The sequence below is a fragment of the Camelus bactrianus genome, chromosome 1 (assembly GCF_048773025.1).
Source record: "Camelus bactrianus isolate YW-2024 breed Bactrian camel chromosome 1, ASM4877302v1, whole genome shotgun sequence".
NCBI classification, from domain to species: domain Eukaryota; kingdom Metazoa; phylum Chordata; class Mammalia; order Artiodactyla; family Camelidae; genus Camelus; species Camelus bactrianus.
The window spans coordinates 14445768-14464533 of NC_133539.1; positions in this window are offsets into that span (position 1 = coordinate 14445768).

Consider the following 18766-nt stretch of genomic DNA (forward strand, 5'->3'; position numbering starts at 1 on the left):
TAGAGAAACTCCAACTTTTTGCTTCCTTTTTCTTTTGCTTCTATAGCAGAAGAGTTCTGCTAAAGAGAATAAATATATATTAGAGTTCCACTGTTTGATCTTGTTATGAGTTGTAACCATGTGAGTCGTAAAACTCTCTCATGAATTCTGTGTTCCCCGTCTTTTGATTAGCATGTAGATTACAGTAGTTCTTTTCTTGTAAGAGAATGTCTTAGGTGGGCATAAGTAACCGAAGCCAACCCCTTGCAATTTTACTCCTTGTAAATCAATACATTTGCATTGACTTCTATAAGGTAGTCTCCCATGAATGTTTTTGCTGCATCAACTTACTGCTTACAAGTGACAGAATTAACTCTGGTTTACTTCTGAAGTAAAATTATTTCTTAGAAGCACATGGAGACATGCACAGAAATGATGTGAGGCCTGGGGAACCAGATCATAGAATGGTTACAGTTCAAGGAAATCTAGATGGGACACTTCTTTTAGACGCTTGCTGGTACCATAGGGCTCTCAGTGCTGCCAGCACTGCTGTTAGGAATACTTTCTTAACTCTGGACTCTATTTCTCATTCCAGAGTCAAAGTTCTAGACAGGAGCATCTAATTGGCCAAGCCTGTCAGATGGCAAGGAGATAAATGTCTAAAAAGGAGGAAGTCTGTTTGAATGCTGAGCAGGCCAAAAATGATAGTTGTCCATGAAAACAAGATAGGTCAACTGTAAAGTGATGGCAACCTTCAATTGTCTGCATTTGCATAAAAGACCAGAAACCAAATACTTTTCTTATTTAAAAAAATTTATAAAATAAGCACCAAAGGACTCTTACTCATCTCATCTGTTACTTCTTTAAGGTTCAGTTGACTACAGAAAGGGTAATAAGGACAAAGATTTTCCTTGAGACAGTCCATTTTATTTGCTTGGGTCAAGGGTCAGGGTGGGAAGGGCAGATCCCTTTATGAGAAGAGTATTTTTTTTTTCACATTTTTTTTATTGAGTGATAGTCATTTTAAAATGTTGTGTCAAATTCTAGTGTAAAGCACAATTTTTCAGTTATACATGAACATACATATATTCATTGTCACATTTTTTTTTTGCTGTGAGCTACCACAAGATCTTGTATATATTTCCCTGTGCTATACAGTATAATCTTGTTTATCTATTCTGCATTTTAAAATCCCAGTCTGTCCCTTCCCACCCCCCACCCCCTTGGCAACCACAAGTTTGTATTCTATGTCTATGAGTCTGTTTCTGCTTTGTACGTACGTATGTATGTATGTATGTATGTATGTATGTATGTATGTATGTATTTATTTAAGATTCCTCAAATGAGCGATCTCATATGGTATTTTTCTTTCTCTTTCTGGCTTACTTCACTTAGAATGACATTCTCTAGGGACATCCATGTTGCTGCAAATGGCATTATGTTGTTGGTTTTTATGGCTGAATAGTATTCCATCATATAAATATACCACAGCTTCTTTATTCAGTCATCTGCTGATGGACATTTAGGCTGTTTCCATGTCTTGGCTATTGTAAATAGTGCTGCTATGAACATTGGGGTGCAGGTGTCATTTTGAAGTAGGGTTCCTTCTGGATTTATGCCCAGGAGCGGGATTCCTAGGTCATATGGTAAGTCTATTCCTAGTCTTTTGAGGAATCTCCATACTGTTTTCCACAGTGGCTTTCCTTGCTTCCCTCTCCCACTCTTAATGATTTAGATGTCTTCTTTTACAATTTTGTGTTTATTCTTTTTGTAACTCATGGCAGTTATCTCCTTTCCAGTTATGAGTTTCTCATTTTTGTAGCATCCTGCTTCTTTTCTATTTAGACTAGACCTGTCAAAATTTCTTTTAGCATGGGTTTAGTGTTGCTAAACTCTTTTAGTTTTTGCTTGTCTGTGAAGTTCTTTATCTCTCCTTCTATTCTAAAGGATAGCCTTGCTGGATGGAGTATCCTAGGCTGCATCTTTTTTTCATTCAGGATTTTGAATATATCTTGCCACTCTCTACTGGCCTGTAGTATTTGTGTAAAGAAATCAGCTGAGAGCCTTATGGGAGTTCCCTTGTAACTCACTCTTTGTTTTTCTCTTGCTGCCTTTAGGATCATTTCTTTTTCCTTGACTCTGGCCATCTTGATTATGGGTCTGTTTGGGTTCTTCCTGTTTGGGACCCTCTGAGACTCCTGTACTTGGATATCTGATTCCTTCTTTTGGTTTGGGAAGTTTTCAGTCATGATTTCTTCAAATACCTTTTCAATCCCCTTTGTTCTTTCTTCCCCTTCTGGAACCCCTATTATGTGTAGATTGGCATGCTTTATATTATCCCATAGGTCCCTTATATTGTTTTCATTGTTTTTTATTTGTTTTTCTCTCAGCTGTTCTGATTGGGTGCTTTCTGTTGTCCTGTCTTCTAGGTCACTTATTCGTTCCTCTGCATTATCTAGCCTGTTTTGTGCAGCCTTTAGGTCAGCTCTCATCTCAGCAAATAAGTTTACTAATTCTACTTGGTTCTTCTTTATAGTTCTATTTCATTTTTGACATATTTTATATCTCTAAACACTATTTCTTTTAGTTTCTTCAGTACTTTGATTGCTCATTTTTTGAAATCATGATCTAGTAGGCCATCAGTGTCTATTTCCTTGATCGTGCTTTCAGGGGATTTCTCTTGATCTTTCAATTGGGGGTGGTTCCTCTGCTTCTTCATATTGCTCATATCTCTCTGGCACTGTGGCTTAAGGAGTATTAGTCATCTAGTTCTCCTGGAGACGGTGTGCTCTTAATGATTTTATTGAGAGGTCTTTGTGTCTTCGCCCCATATCGTGGACTCAACTTGGTATTTCCAGAGGCCCTCTGTTGGCGCCCTTGTCTGTGCTGCTCCCAGTGGCTGTCGGCTAGCAGATCACACCCCCTCCCATCACCGTGGTCAGGTGCTGCATCCCTGCCAGGAAGGCAGGTGGCCGCCCACCCTTTCCCAGTGCCAGTCACTCCGCTACTCTATGCAGCTGCCTATTGCACCTTGGGTCAGTGCTCCAAAGGCAAGCTTGTGGAAGACTGCTGAACAGCCCCATCCCTGCTCTGTGCCAAATCTCAGCTCCTTGTTTTTCTTGGTGGCGTGAGTTCTCTGAGGTGCCAGGGCAGAAAGATCCCATCTGCCTTGGGCTGTAAATAATGCCTAGGAGGTTGCAGAGCCCCCAGGTGCTGATTCAGGTATCAGCCCCAACCCCACCCAGGTGCTGGTCACAGAAGGAGATGGCGGCTGTGGCTGCGCCCCACCTCTCTTCTCACTTGAAGTGCCAGTAATGGCGCCATGGGTCTGAGGAGACAAAGGCTATGATGTCCCTCCCTCCAGGGCACACCAGCCGTGTTGCTTTGCTTTTCTCACAATTTATGAGTGACTGAGGTGGTTCTGCTCCATATCCCCTCCCAGCCACGGTGTGCAGCACCCTGCAGTCCCCTGGGGCTGCCTCAATGCAGCCGCCCCCATCCTCCACCTGGCTTGGGCGGCCTGTCCCGGCCCCCAGCTGCTGGCTCGCATCTCAGGCTGGGTGTCGTGGGGACACTCTGTGCCCATTTAACTCAGTTCTGTTGTTAAAGGGGTGCTCGGGGCAGATCTGAGCCTCGGAGGCTCCCCCTCTGTCCCGCTGACCTCTCTGTTGGAGAGGGGAGACCCAGCAAATGAGTGCCAGTCCTCCTTTGTCGCTCTCTCCCTGTGGGATTGGTCCTGCACTGTTTTACTTTTCCTTTTCTCCAACCAGATTTTTGGCATCTTTGTCTTTCGAAGAGGGCAATGTTCTGTCAGATTTCGGCAGGTGCTCTGGTTGGCAGAGTAGGTCCATAGATGTGAGTTTTGGTGTATTTGTGGGAGAGGGTGAGCTACAAGCATCCTTCTACTCTGCCATCTTGCTTCTCTCGAGAAGAGTATTTCTCGTACTGAAAATTTATCCTTTAGAACTACTTCTACTTCTTAGATCTACAGAGGAAGCTGACTCAAATAATTGAATCATGATCACCTCTTTTAAATTAAATATATGCATGGCTTTTGCATCAATGTTCTGATTTAATTAGTCCGAGTTTGTTTAACCATTCTTCATAGGACATGCTGTTGAAATCAGTATTCCTGATCTTGCCATTCCCCTTTCACACACACACACACACACACACACACACACACACACACACACACACACGATACTGAGAAGTGAAGTTAAATACTGGATAAAATCTGAAAAGTGCATGGTGTGAAGGTGCTAGCTTCTATATTTCTACAAAGCCCTAAGGTTACTTAGGCTTTTTTGATGGTTGTAACACTATTCAGTCACAGTGAGCTTTTCCCCACATTTTTTGCTTGAAATGTTCTCTTGTTGAATCATGTCTCTTTTTACATGTAACATTGTCTTAATCTGAGTCTGTGATGTGGGCTGAACCTGGATCTAGGTTTCCAGATGGGTAACACTGTACACGTGGACACTGAGCCTGAGAACTAGCTGGGAGACATTATTTCCCCCCTAGTAAATATGTTAATCAGATCATCAATGTCTTCATTAATTCCTGATTTAAAATAATTGAAAGGACAAGGTAAAGCATAAAGTCCCGAGACATATCCTTTGAAGTCTATATCAGATGATATTGTGAAAGACTGATGGATACACTTTGGAAATATAAGTGCGTAACATTTTGTGTTGATGTTCTCAGCTGGTAGAGAGGTGTCAGTATCCCTGCAGGAATTTAAAACATACACATTTCTTTCAGACCCTAGAGGACAGAAAGTCTCCCTCAGAATCTGAGTAATTTATGTGGAATGAGAAAATGGTTTGATCCTAGGTATTTTTCTGTTCAAATTTATTCATTCATCTAAGTGGTTGAGGTCTTACGATATGTCAAATCCTACCCTAAAGTCAATATTATGTGATGAGGGAAAAGATCATCTTTTCATCAAGTTAATGTTTTTATGACACCCCAGATTGTAGGGAGGATTTTCCCTTAATTTAGGGCCAGGCAGATGCTTAAATTAAACAGAATTAAATGTGTGTGATTACTCATCACCTCTAAAAGGAACTACTCTCATTGATTTTTAACCTGAAGACCTCTCATTCTCTGTTTTATCCCTCTTTTGAGAAAGTTGTAGATCTCTACAAAGAAATAATTCTTTACACTGTAAAACTGCATGAATGATGAGAAATGACAGCTGACAGGTTGAGAATTGAAGAATATTAGGGAGTGGTGGGGACTGTGGTAAACAGACAAGCACATTCTTTTCTTGTTGGAGAGTCATTCCATCCATCTAGCCAACTGTTGTCACATAGGAATGTGAGCCCAGTGTTGCCAGATCTTTCAGTTTCTTCAGCAGAAACCAGAAATCTGGGGGTTTTTATGTGAAATTTCCCAGTTTTAAATGTTGGTAACATTTTTTAAAACAGTATAGGAGCCAAATAAAACATAGCTGTGGGCCAGGTTCAGCTCTCAAGTTGCCAGTTTGAAATCTCTATTCTAGAGACATCAAGCTGGAGCTTGACTGAAAAAGCAACCTGCCCAGTAACGTTGCTCCCTGAGGACCTATGGCTCTTAACAGAAACAGAACCTTGATAAACCTTCGCTGGCACCCTGCCCTTCTGCATCCTGATTCTGAAGGTGGCAAGCCTGATACATTCCCTTAGGGAGTCTCACTGCATAGAATTTCACCATTAACTTTCCCACCAGACCATGAATTCCTCAAGAGAAGGGAAAGACTTTGTTCATGAGCAAATCATATGGTTAAGTGAGGCAGGCTAATTGCCATGGATGAACCTCATTGACCAAAAATTCTACAAGAGCATTTCCAACACTTCTTTCCCCAATTTTGAGAAACTACGCCCTTGAAATGCTGACTTACATTTTTTTTTTTTAATGTTGAGAGTGAGAGATAATATTTGATCTTTTGACTAAGCAGTCCTTCTAACTCAAAGGAGGAATTAAGTCTTTACTGTTAAAGGCATAGCACAGTGGAGAATAGAAACAAATTGATAAGCTGTCCATGATCAGGAAATAGTTACTGAGGTTCCCCCAAAGTGCCCCAAAGCTATAGAAACAGAATCAACCACACATGTTGTGGGGAGCAAGTGTCTCCTCAAAAGCCATCATGCATAAAAGGGACAGGTGTAGGTCAAAATCAGCACATGAGTCAGAGGTGCTGAGCCTCTTGGGTGGAAGTGGCATGTGTGCACTAACCAAAGCCATCTTGCATATGAGACTCAAGGCCACCATGGATCTGTTCCTGCAACTCTGGACTGCTGGCTCTCCTCTGAGACTACTCCAGAGACAGGTCTGAAATGAGCCCCTCTGTCACTGCCAGATTCTCCAATCTTCCGTTTCATGCCACTCCCAGAAATCCCAGTGAGGACCTTGGACCACATACACATTTAAAAAGAACACTGAAAGAAGAAACCTAATAAATGCCAAGGAGTTACTTATACAAGATAGGCTTTTGGGTAATCACATCTAGAATTGTAATTTGGGGCTAGTATCATTTTAGGAAAACAATTCTGAAATCAATGTCATAGTAATAACTATTATTTATAGAGTTGGGGGCCATATATGTCAGATATTATTCAGCTGTTACTTTGTTGAATCCTCACCACAAAAGTGATCAAGGACAATTTATGTGCTGGATGTGTGACATGTGTTAACTACTTACTACCCACCAAAAAATAAAATAATCAAAAAGCTATTATTATTTTACTTAACATTTGAGGAAAATGAGACTTAGAGAGGTTTAAATATTTTGCATAAATATACCTTGCTGGTTAAGAGATTAAGTATGGGTTTGAACTCTACCTCTGTGAAAGTGGTGAGTTTTCTATCACACTACAAAGTCTCTTTTGTTAGGGTCTAAAAATGTTAGTTTCACCTAGTGGTTTCTATTTAAGGAGCATCTCACCAGTCTTCCAATTGTCTCTATATACTCATGTATAAATTAGGAATAATTTACTTCTGCAAGTCACAGAAAATCTAACATTGGATTAAACAATATAGCAATTTGGGTTTTGTCAGAAGCCAGTTCGAGACAGAGACTAGCATCAGAAGTTTTTAGAAGGAGTGTTCTCAGAAAGATCAACTTAGGGGATGTGAAGAAAGCAAGACTCTGGAGAGAGAGAGTTGGGCTAAGATTATTTATAACAAGACCTCAGCCGAACTTGTGGGGAGCTCCACACATGGGACCACTCTTCAGAGACAGTTATCCTGTGCTGAAGGGAGATACCCAGGTATGTGCACTCACATCAGCCAGGCACTGGGTATGGGCTTCTCTAGCAAGGGGACGTCTCCTCAGCAAGGAGGTGTTCTTCAGCAGACACGATTCCGGAAGAGAGCTTGACAGCCGAGAGATGTCAGCTCATACTCGTTTTAGCAGCTGGTAGAATCAATCCTTCGATCTTGAAGGGGGGATACAGACATCCCATCACCTCATTTGCCATAAATAAATAAATATCTTCATTTTCTCCCATATGACAAGACTAGATATTATTAGCTGCTAAGGTTTTTGTTCAGCCATTCAATAATGTTAGGACTTCTGCATATCTGCTTCTCTAGTCTTTATTTTTTTAATTTTTTAAATTTTTTTGGTCTTTCTTTATGATTGCAACGTGACAACTCCAGTGCCAGGCGTCAAGATAAGAGAAAAGTGTAATACACTAATCATGATTCTCTTACCAAGACAGATAAAGTCCTCCAGCAGATGTACCTTTAATTTGTATAGTCCAAATTGGCCCAAATCTCAGGGCAAGGGAGATTGGCAAATTTCATAGTTCTCTGAAGGACACAGGGTTATCTTGATTGAGTTAGATTAATTTTATGAAGCTGGGCATATTGTTGCATGATATGGTTTATTAATAAGGGAAAAGGAGGGAATTAATATGTTGTAAGCAAAAAATAAGCAGTATTTCCGACAGGTCTTTTTATTCTTAGTTTGTAACCACACTGATCCCTAAACTGCCATATGCCTTAGAACCACAGACAGGGAATCTGAGTATTAGGGTCAGGAGAGGAAGGAGTCAAGGCTTGGAGAAGGGCAAGTACTACTCCGCTCAGCCTGGTGCTTTTCCCCACTCAGTCCCTCTGAATCTTTTGAATACACCTGACGATGAAGAATTAAGTTAGGATGGAACAGAGAATGGAGATAATACACGGAGGTTAGGGAAGAATTCCAACCTTACATGTAAGAGGCAACAAAAAGAATGATGGGAGAAATCCAGTTATACCTAATGAGAACTTAACTGTGCTTTCCTTTATATCAGTGTCTGTTTGCACCATCAAGAACATTTAGCTTCTTCTTCGCTGTTTCTCAGTGCTGATGTGTATTGGCATTGACGCTGGACAAGAGTGCATCTGTGGTAAATTAGCTTAGTAAGATTTGGAAATGGGGTCACAGAGTCCTAGTAATTTACGGCTGGAGAGACTGGAAATCGTCTCATGCAAACTCATCATTTCACACACAGGAAACTGAGATCAAGAAGGGGCAAGTTGCTCAAAATAGAGGTAAGAAATTTTTAAAAATCCTTTTTTTTTTTTTTCTTTTCCATTTAGCAACAGTGATGTGTTTTGCTGGTCTTGGATTTCTCTTTGGGCAAATTTTGACCAGAGTGTCATGGTCACACACACACAAAAAAGAAAATGATTCATTCGTATTCAGGAAAAAGAAACGTAGATAGTTTAAGGAATTTTCACAAGATTGAAGTCTACTTCATGAGCCAAAAAAATCAAACATTAGAAGTACCACCTTTTGACAAAGTAATTACTTTAAAGTAATACTTGATGATTGTTGCTAAATTCGCAGAACAATTAACATGTTTCTGAATCAGCAAAATAAAACAGATACTTCAGCAAGCATCTATTTAACTTGGTGATGTCCCAACTGCCCAAATCTAAACATAGATTTCAATGGCAAAAGTTTGTTTAATGGGAAAATCTATCCAAAGAGAAACATTTGTTTCATCTGTAGTGGGGAAATAGCCATCTGCTATTAGGTTAGCACAGAGAGCCAAGAGTTTTGCAAAAATTTCCACTGGCTGGTTGTCGCTTGTGATCCAAGTGAGGGAATTATTTGAAAAAAAAAAAATTCAATGGGGGTGGGTCAGTCACTTAAAAATGCTACTTTGGCAAAAATTTAATGAGTATTGGGTAGTTCAATACGTAACACTTTTCTGTTATTGGATGTGTTACATTTGGGAGTGTAAACAGAGCAGCATGAGCGAACTGGCATAGGCGAAGTGTCTTCTACATGGCAACATCATTTGCAATTGTGACTATTTTCAGATAGACTCTTAAGACGTGTGAAGATTTTTAGACTGACTTTTAGCTTACATTAATTAGCAAGCCATCCAAATTATTACTTTTCTTCTGCAGTAATTGCTTCAAAAATATGTATTAAATCCGATCAAAAGTTTGTCATAAAAATGTATGTTTAAGAGGCGACTCTAGAACTATTGTTGGTAAAACTTCCTCATTTTAAAAATGAAGTAACAAAAGCCAGATAGGGTAAATGACTTTGGCAAGACAACAGAGTTAATCAATGGTAAGCTTCCAGAACTTTCATTACATTTCATTTGTCTGTAAAGAAAGACAGGAGGCTCCTTCAGGCTGTACTGTCTTAACATAGTCTATAAAATTAGACTACTCATTGAACCAGCATGGTTCTTATTTGCAGAACAGGACAGTGTATGAGACACAGACCAAGGGATAGCTATTCAAAATTCACATATATCCTAAATTGCCATCAGAGACTCACTTCCCAGCTAAACTGAGATTATTCAACCTAAGTGTAAACAGTATGCTACATATGCAAAGAAAGCTCAAAGCCGAGTTCCCCCTCCACTCCTTTCCAACAAAATGTCACCTTGGGGATGTCCCTTCCCCCCATGCAGAAGCATCGCTGTTTTCAACATCATCCAAATCGACTTCTCTCATTTTTGTTGCCTAAACTAGGGGTCAAAATACTGGTGGCCTGCAGGCCATATGAACCACATAGATGTGTGTTGTTTTGGCTCATAAAAGGAATCAAAATTTAAATTAGAATGATTTATCTTTAATACACAGAATTCCCTATTCTGAAAAAAAAAGAAATTGAGGAATCTCATCTACATGGTTACAAGTGGTGAGAACCTCATAGGCCTTCCTTCCCTCCTTGAACAGCCCAAGCCCATTCTTGTTTCCCACCAAGGCCCATGGCCCCTGCTCCAACAGTCTGTGCAAATGAAATCAATACTAGTGTCAATTGTTTGCCTTAGTGACTTATGCTTTAGATATTCTCTCTACAGAAGTGTTTCAATATAAAAGCATCATTTGGGATTAAGTGTGTGTATGTGCTATATCGTTTACCTCTATATAACTCAGATTTATTTCTATTAGACATGAAATTAAAACAAAGGATTTCAAGAAAAGGAAAAAAAGGACACACATAGGAGAGAAACAGAAATGCTATACAATGTAGAGGTTTCTTATACTTATCAGAGAGGTAAATAACATACTTCAAAAGACCTTAAAAACAGAACTACATGAAGCACACTTCAATTATTGGGGTTCATATTGTCCATTTTGAATTATCAAGGTATTTCCCAATATGTGTACTATGTCTGTATACAACTAAAATCTTCAGGGGTTAAAAAAAAGAATACAGGGGAATTTAAAATCTGAATAGAGCAAATTTTGCATATTGCCTCTAGCACTTAGAGGCAAAATGAAATTCAGTAATGTGCAAAGATTTCTTGGGACTTCTGGTAGAAAATGAGGTATTGACATAATAAAAATCAAGGCACTGTATAATTAAATTAGATTTTATTAAAGTGATTCTAATATTCTGGTTCTTACTCATTCAAATTTTATTTCTTTTAGCTCTAGTTAGAGATGGATTACTTATAATAGTAATTAATTCAAATAAACTTGTTCTTTCCTCTTATAATTTATAACTAAATTTTGTTTTCAAACACAAAGTCATCATAGAAATAGATTTCTTTGACTTAGGCATCTTCAGTACAGGATATATGTGATGTTTGTTGCTCATCAGTCATTATTTTATTATGAAATATAATGTAGGCTTAACCAAACTTAACAAGAAGGAAACACTAGCACCAAAATTATTTTAAATGAAATATTTCATGACCTTTCTTAAGTATTGAGTTTATTAAACTGATAGGTAGAACTCTATGAAATCACTGATTACAAAAAATAACTCCTCCAATCAGGAGAGAACTAGAAAGTTTCATTTATTCTCATTTCCCTACTCCCTTCTCTTCTCCCCAAATTAGACAAGGCTTGACATGATTCATTTTTGAGTTTCCTGCAATTAAAATTTTTCTTTCCTTCTCTTTTTAATTATAAAATAATTAGGTAGAAACTCCAGTGCTATTCTCTTCTATTTTCTGTTAAATCCCTTCCCTGACTATGTCTTTCATGGTGAGAAAAAAATTGTAATGGAGCATGGGGAGCTGTTTCCTGTCTCTCACAGTCTTCATGGTCAGTCTCTAGCATCAGTTGAAAAAGACACAGACATCTCAGACAACACCCATGCCTGACATTAAAATAAAACATTTTATGTTAAAATAGTTACAAGTTTATTCCCCAATATTATAGTTAAAACCATGAGATTATTTTAATCAAGGGTTAGTCATGAAAACTGATGCTGCGAAAATCTTGAAGAGTAACATGACCATGCGACAAGCCCAGTGCCAACATCAAAGCAAGCTAAGATATGGGATGTTGCCACTTGGAAAACAGCTTTCAAGTTTTCTCCATATACCACCCAAAGAAAAGTAGAGCAATAAAAAATAGATAGGCAATGATAAAAAAGCTGAATGAGTATCCCCCTTAGTGTAATATCTCACAAGGTTGAAATAATTTATTTTTAAAAGGCACCTAATGTAAATGCATTTCCACTGAAAATCTTGAGTCATTTATAAAAATTGACTGTGTATATTATAAAAACAACTAATACATATTATGGATTTATGAGTTATATTTTGTAATATTCAAGTAAGTTACATATTTTTGTTCTTTCAGTAACTGGTTAAGTAAATATAATCATTATATTTATATTTGACTGTAGAGATGAAATAATTGGAAATAATCATGTACTGTGAAGGTCTAGCCATGGAACAAAAGCTATGGGAACGACTTACTGTTTGTAAATAGGTGGTATGACAATTTCCTATAAAACAACTTAGACTCAGGCATGAGCATGTGGAATAACTTATTAAATGCCCTAGCATATTTATGTTCTATTCTTTCTTTCTTTGTAGTTCTGGTAAATTTCAAATGCTATTGGATTTTGCTGTTGAATTAAAATGACTAAATCTCAATAAAACAACAAAAATACAACACTAAAATGATACTCAAAATCTTATTGTTAATAGAAATTTTTGCTATATTTAGTTTCATGGTTCTTTCTTGCTTCTTCCTCACATCTCTACTTAACTTTTCCTTTAAAAAACTCACAATTTGACTTTAGACAATACTACAAAGCTACAGAAGTCAAAACAATATGGTACTGGCACAAAAACAAACATAGATCGATGTAACACAATAGAAAGCCCAGAAATAAACTCATGCATTTATGGTCAATTATTCCATGAAAAAGAAGATGAGAATATACAATAGAGAAAAGACAGTCTCTTCAATGAGTGGTGTTTGGAAATCTGGACAGCTACATGTAAAAGAATAAAATTGCAACATCCTGTAACACTATGTACAAAAATGAACTTAAAATGAATTATTGAATGTAAGTCCTGAAACCATAAAACTCCTCGAGAGAAACATAGGCAGAACACTCTTTGATATAAATGGTAGCAATGTATTTTTGGATCTGTCTCCTAAAGCAAAGGAAATAAAAGCAAAAATAAACAAATGGGACCAGGTTAGACTTAAAAGCTTTTGCACAGCATAGTAAACCATCAACAAAACAAAAAAGACAACCTACAGAGTGGGAGGAAATATTTTCAAATGACATGGCCAATAAGGGGTTAATACCCAGACTATATAAGCAGCTCATACAACTCAACATAAAAAAAAAAAGAATAAAAAATAGGCAGAAAACTTGAATAAACATTTTTCCAAAGAGGACACGCAGATGGCCAAAAAGCACATGAAATGATGCTCAACACTGCTAATCATCAGGGAAATGTAAATCAAAACAACAGTGACATACCACCTCACGCCTATTAGAATGGCTAAGCTCAAAAAGAATGCAAATAAAAAATGTTGGCAAGGATGTGGAGAAAAGGGGACACTGTGCATTGTTGGTGGGAATGTAAATTGGTGCAGCTACTGTGGAAAACAGTATGGTGGTTTCTCAAAAAAGTGAAAATAGAACTCCCATATGACCCAGCAGTTCCACTCCTGGATATTTATCTGAAAGAAACAAAAAAGCTAATTTGGAAAGACACATGCACCCTAATGTTTATAGCAGCACTATTTACAATAGCCAAGATATGGAAGCAAAATGTCCATTAACGGATAAAGAAGATGTGAGATACACACACACACACAAACACACACACACACACACACACACACACACACACACACACAGAGTAGAATACTACTCAGCCATAAAAAGAAGGATTATCTCTTCAGCTGTTGATGAACCCTTGGGCTTCTTACAGACTGGAGATATTATGAATAAAGATGCTAGAAGCACTTTTGTTCAGGTGTTTTGTTGGATATATTTTTTTTTCTCTTAAGTAAATGCCTCGGAATGGTTATCCTGAGTCATACAGTACGTGTATTTTTAACTTTATTAAAAACTGTCCAACTGTTTTCCAAAGAGTGTACCATTTTTCACTTCCAACAGAAATACATAAAATGTCTAGTTGCTAAACATGCTCTCCAACAGAAAGAACTTATGATCTATTGACTTATGACTGATCTTTTAAAACTTTTAGCAGTTCCACTCATTGTATGTGGTATCTCTCTGAGAAAATTTTTAAAATTCAACTTTATTGAGGTACAATTTTTATACAATAAAATGCATTGACTGCGGTTTGATAAGTTTCTCTGAATGCACATATCAGTGTGATAATCACAATCAAGAAACAGAGTGTTTCTGTCTCCTACAAAGTTCCTTCATGCTTTTTTGTAGTCAACTTTCTCCACTCAACCCTGGCAACCACTGATCTGATTTCTGACAGTGGAGATTGGTTTTGCCTGTTCTAGATGTCATATACATGGAATCATAAAATGTATTCTTTTTTGTGTGTGTATCTGACTCCTTTCGCTCAGCATAATGCATTTGAGGTTTATCTATGTCATTTTGAGTATCAGTAATCCATTGCTTTTTATTTCCAGCTAGGATTCATGGCATGCTTATACACAATTTCTTTTCCATAGTAGTTGTTCCATTTTATATTTTCAACAGCAATATATGAGAGTCCCCATTGCTCCAGAATCTCTGTAACACTTGAGTTTGTTAATTTTTTTAGCCTTTTTAGTGTTTGTAAAGTCATTATCTCACTATAATTGTAATTTCTGTCTTCCTAATGATACTGTGCCATCTTACTTCTATTTGTCACTGCATATTTTCTTCTGTGAAATATCTGTTCAATTTTTTGCCTGATTTTTGAACTGCTTGCTCTTATTAATCTATAAGAGTTCTATATAAATTCTATGTTTAATGTTTATTGTTATTTCATAATGAGGAAAATGCCAGAATTAAATTTCGAAGTAAAATTTCAAATTATACAATTTATAGTAAAAACTAAACTTTGTGATACAGGCAAGAAACTAATACAATGAGATTAACATGCCTTTGTTTCCTTTTCTAAATGTTTCATCGTTAAATAAAAACATGACCATGGAGAAGAAGAAAAAAAGACGTTACTCAAAATGGAATGCAACTGAAGACATTTAATTTTTTTAGCTTTGTTGAGGTATAATTGACATACAAAAACTGCACACATTTAATGTATGTATTTTGATAAGTTTGGATGTATGCATACACCTGTTATACCATCACCACAAGCAAGACCCTGAACCACATATCTATCCTCTTATATAAAGAGTACAATATTGTTGTTAATTATGGAGACTGTTTTACAGCCAGTCCATAGAACTTACTCATCTTGCATAGCAGAAACTTTATACCCATTGAAAAACAATTCCCCATTTCCCTTTGCCCCAGTGCCTGGCAACCACCATTCTACCTCTGCTTCTATGAGTTTGACTCTTCTAGATTCCTAGTATAAGGAGTATTATGCAATATTTACCCTTCTGTGTGTGGCTTATTTTACTTAGCATAATGTCTTCAAGGTACATCCATATTGTGACAAATGGCAGAATTTTTTATTTGACTACATAACTAATCTTGCTAAGTTTATTTATGAGTTACAGGAAATATTTTGTAGATTATTTAGAATTTCCTACACACATATTTACTATTTGAAAAAAAAATCTGCATTGTATTGTATGTAAGTATGTATGTATGTGTTATTTATATTATTCCACTGGCTGGATCTTTTAGTGCAGGGATGCGTAAACATGATAAAATGTATATCACTGCCTTGTTCCTGATATTAAGCAGGATTGGTTCAGTCTTTCATTATTAAGTATGATTTTAACTGTAGAATTTTTCTTTATACATAAACTTTATCAGGTTGAGAAAATTTTCTCTTATCGACTCAATGTAATTAGTCTCCCTCAGCAACTTGTATTCTTTGTATCTTTTGTTTTTCATGTAACTTGTTTCTTCATTATTAAGTCTCAAATTCTTCTCTATGTGGTTCTTCTTTTGGTTTCACATGGGGTCTCCCATGTGGTTGCAGTAAGGTAGTATCTGGGGTGGGAGTAATGGAAGACTCAGTCAGAAGGCTAAGACAGCTGTCACTCTTTCCCCCAATATGTGGTCTTTGGGCATTTCCATAGAGTCTCTCCAGCTGGGTAACTGGCACCTTTTGTGGTGGCTCAGGGTTCCCAAGAGCTCAAAATTAGAAACCGGAAACTTTCTTAATGTATAGGTTAAGAATTGGCTCTTCATTCATTGTGGGCATTGACTACACAAGAGTTCAAATTATGGGAGGCTGGTTCACTGGGAGCCTTCTTTGGAGACGAGTTACCACAACCTGCCACCGTACATTTCATTTGTAGTATTTAAGTACTTTTCTTAGCTATTTCTGTAATATGGATTTCAGGTAACATCCCTCAGATACGATCTAACAGTCAAGATTGTAGATTACAAGTAACTTTTCTACCTATGTATCTCCCACTGACTTTTCTAAATTATTTAAATATAAATTACAGAAAATATATAATCATAGATCTGTACTCTTACTAATTTACATTTTGTGCATATTAACATAAATAGTAAAACTATAGTGCTAAACTCCTAGAAAAATATTTGAAACAAATATCAAGGTAATTTATTTATACAAAAACCTACATGAACATGAAAATAAACACTAAGCCTCTAATAAAACTAAAAGAAAAACTGGGAGACTGAATCAAAAATGCTCAAGAGTTAAGATACATGAATAACAATATGAATAAGAAATAAAGCTATGCTTAATTTTTTTAAAATTATTTATTACTTGAATTTATGCTTAATTTTAAATAATGCTATGTTTACAAAAACCAAAACAAACTGAAAAAAAAGACGTGCAAGTATTTCTAAACTAAAACTCTAGACTTAGGCTTGTCCTGCAGAGGATTTCTGCAGGTGTTTGCCTTCAGGAAATTTGTGCAAAAGAGAGACAGTGTGTCACAAAAGGATTTCTCCCTATGAAAGTAAGTGATTTCTACTGAAATAAATACAAAAAATTGTATAGATAAACAAGGTAAACATAACTGATAAATATTGTACTTGTGGAAGTAAAATTTGCTACAAGATGTTGTAGTTAAAGTAATTTCTTGATCATTTGAAGATGATTGTCTAATTGTGATTTAGTCAGTCTGGGACCTTATTCTCAGCTCCACCTTTCAGCCCTTGCTCACGCTGTTCAGATTCTCAGTAATTTATTTATTATGCTTTCTCTTCCCTTTTCTGGACATCTAAATTGGACAGTGGTAAGCACGGGTCATAACTCTCCAACAAAGCCTTCCTTAAGGATGTCGGTTCATAGGCAACCCTGTCTTCTTCTTTCTCATGCAACTGTCACGTTGAACCACTCAGGATTGTCATCTCTTACTCTTACTTCATTGTTATTTTTTCTTTTGTGATTTTCTCATTGAGATTCTTAATGCCTCTGTAACTAAAGACCAAGCCTTGTATCCATTGTTTCCCTCATATTTTAAACAGTGAAATCCTATTTTAAGACAGTAAATATTTGTTAAATTAGGCAGAATTCAATCTAAAAATGTTAATGTCTTTCTTCTGTTAGCCTAATTTTGACATATTTTTCACCAACTTCTCAAGTAAAAGTCAATAATTCAAAAATGAGGTTCAAAATAATTTGAACATGTAGTAGTCTGATCTTCAAGGATTCAGGTACAAGAAAGTGCACACACACACAAACACACAAGCCATAGTTCAGATTCTTCACATTGAAAAACAATGAAATATTTTATGTGCCACTTAACCAAACCATTTATTGTGTTCATTTTAAACTGTATTCTGCAAAAAGCATGGTGTTTTGATACTTACTAAAATAATAATTACTAATAATTCTTAAGCATTCAATTCCATTTGGCATCACTATGTCATTCAGCTCCACAAACTCCATAAATTTAGACGCTGAGCTGGAGAGAGCACTTAACTCATCCAGGCTTAGGTAGCTCTGGGAGGGCAGGGGGTGTGTCTGAGCATCACTGCATCCTTAGCAGCTGGCAGGAACAGTACTACATGAGTACTCTAGCAAATTTTCAGAGCCGATAATTAATTGCATTAAAGGATCTGCTTGGATATTTGCAAACATTATTAAATCATTTTCTCCACAAGCTTCGTATATTTTGGTGATTGCCATTATAACTCAACAAAGTTATTATTATAGAGGATAAAATCTACCTGGAAAAAAACTTCATTCGGGTCATTTATGCAAAAGGTTACTGTAGAAAGAACTTCAAATAACTTTTTATCTCTGAGTGGGGAAAGAAACAACCTACCCAAATCCAAACCTTCTTGTTAACAATAAATGGTTTTTCTGTTGTTAAAAATACAAGGAGCTGAGGCCAAAAAAGTGGAGACACCAAGTGAAGCAGAAAACACTGCTAAAGCACATATGTAGCAACATTTTCACTTACATTTGTTTTAAACAAGCAGTTACATTTTGTGGGAGACAAATGTCAAACCTACACAACCATTAATGAGGTGCCACTATAGTCTCATGATTCTAGTAGCAACTACTAAGGTCAGAAAAGCAAATTTCTGGCAAAGAGTCAAGGTGTGAACTCTAGCCATGAGATAGCGGTGGTGCCTTACCTTCAGGCCACATAGAGAGAAACACCCAATAAAAGCAGAGCTTGGTTCACATGAAGCAAGAAAATTCATATTATTAAATCACTATAGAACATAATTATTTGCTGCTTTACTGCTGACTTCCATTGGCTATTTGCCATTTATTATTCACTACTAACCTGTGCTTAGGTTAAGTGTTTGTCCTAGAAGCGAAAATGTGCCTTATACACTAGCAAGTCTCTTTGGTACCGAATGGTCAAAGTCCTTGATTGCGTGTATGTGTTGGTGGGGGGGGAGGGTGGGTAAGGTTTTAACCAGAATTTCAAGATACTGCATTTAGGGCAGAAATTCAGATTTGGGGGAAATACAATATTTTAATATATGTTTAATTATGTCTTAGATAAATTTAGAGAACAAGGAAGCCTCAAA